Genomic DNA, 1855 nt, shown 5'->3' on the forward strand with positions numbered 1-1855 from the left:
AAGAGCTTGGGGCCAAAATGGTTACCAAAAAACTATATAAACAAAAAATGAGGCGATTATTAATCCCGTGGAAAATAGAAGGTTGTACACGAAAGGAAATATAATAGACCTTCACATGGCTTAACTGTGGATAATATTTATGTAATGATAATAATGTAGATTCTGAATATTAATTTTTTTTTTTTTTTTATAGAGACAGGGTCTCACTCTGTCATCCAGGCTAGAACTCCTGGCCTCAAGTAATCCTCCTGCCTCAGCTTCCTGAGTAGCTGGGACCACAGGTGCATGCCACTATTCCCAGCTAATTTTTTTTACTTTTAATTTTTGGTAGAGATGGGGTCTTGCTATGTTGCCCAGGCTGGTCTTGAACTCCTGATCCCAAGTGATCCTCCTGCCTCATCCTCTTGAGTGGCCGGGATTACAGGCATGTGCTGGCTCTGAATATCGATTTAACTCAAAATAGTAATATTACATACTGGGTTGAGAGGATACAGAAAGAGGACGTGAGTGAGTGTGTATATGGAGGTGGGAAAAGTAAGAGAGCTAAATCCTAATATTTTGTATAGGAAACTTAGTATCGTGTATAGCTAAAATTAAAAAAAATCAAGAAATAGTATAATCCTATTACTTGGACATATTGAGGTAAATAGAGAAGAAACAACAGTCACAAACAGTTGAAAGTAGTTACTTTTGGGGCATAAGGAGTGAGGCAATTGTTGTTTTCCATTGTGAGCCTTGTAGTGAGGACTAGTTGACTATGTTTGAGAACTAAGTGGTTATAAATAAATAAACAGATCCCGTAAACATGTTGATGACTCCCAAACTCACATCTCTAGCTGTAAATTGTCTCTGGGGCCCAGATTTGTATCTCTGACGCCGTCAGCATCTCCACTTGGATTTCAAAAATAAGCTGCTCAAACTCGACACATCCAACACAGCCTTCTCCCTCGCCCGGTCCCTCTCCTGCCCCGCCTTAGCACGTGGCATCGCCGTTGGACAGCTGCTCGGCCGGAAAGCTGGCATCATCCTCGACGCCACCCCTGCCCAGGTGGTCTGCCAGCAAGTCCCGTGGGTCTGTCTCCAGCAGGCACCCACACCCAGCCACTGCTTGCCAGCCCCCTGCCGTCTCTCACCCTGGTGTGCGAGAGCCCCCGTCCCACCCCGTTAGCAGGATGTGCTGCAGACGGGCTCTGCCTTGCCACGTCCAGGGTGCGCTGGCTCTCAGGCCTTGCACTTGCCTCCCCGTGGCAGGGGGCGTCCTCGTCCACCGCCTCTTCCTTGGGCCACGGCGTTCTCCTGGTTTCCTTGCCATCGACCTGCCATTCCGTTTTCTTCCCCTCGCTCTTCTTCCTCTTCCTGACTTTTACAGGTTGATACGCCCAAAGCTCAGCCTTCAGACCTCCTTTCCTCTTCACCGGCATCGTAGCTGCAGTTTTCTCATCCAGCCATTGGATCTAAGTAATCCGGAACACAGTTTATTCCTTGACGCCATCTGAAATGCTTCCCACCTGACGTGGGATTAAAGTCAGCATATAAACAAGTGTGTTCTTTAGGGGCTTAAGAAATTGACTCACTGCCAATACCGATACACTAGTAAAAAAAAAAAAAAAAAACAGAAGAAGAAACTTTTTGCGTGAAGAAGAGAAACACTTTAAAAAAGTCTTGTTGAAATAAGCACAGTTCAATTTATTAGCCTTTAGTAACAGTGCCATTTTTGAATTAGCTCTTAGTAACTTTTTTTTTTTCTTTTTGAGACAGAGTCTCACTCTGTTGCTCAGGCTAGAGTGCTGTGGCATCAGCCTAGCTCCCAGCCTCAAACTCTTGGGCTCAAGCGATCCTCCTGCCTCAGCCTCCC

At 45.7% G+C, this 1855-nt stretch overlaps 1 protein-coding gene across 1 annotated transcript in view; it reads left to right on the forward strand.

The window, feature by feature from the left end:
• Positions 1 to 1855, forward strand: part of TMEM192 (transmembrane protein 192) — a 19727-nt gene that overhangs the window by 15579 nt on the left and 2293 nt on the right. The window lies entirely within an intron of this gene.

The sequence above is a fragment of the Propithecus coquereli genome, unplaced genomic scaffold (genome assembly GCF_000956105.1).
Source record: "Propithecus coquereli isolate 6110/MARCELLA unplaced genomic scaffold, Pcoq_1.0 Scaffold53, whole genome shotgun sequence".
Taxonomy (NCBI): domain Eukaryota; kingdom Metazoa; phylum Chordata; class Mammalia; order Primates; family Indriidae; genus Propithecus; species Propithecus coquereli.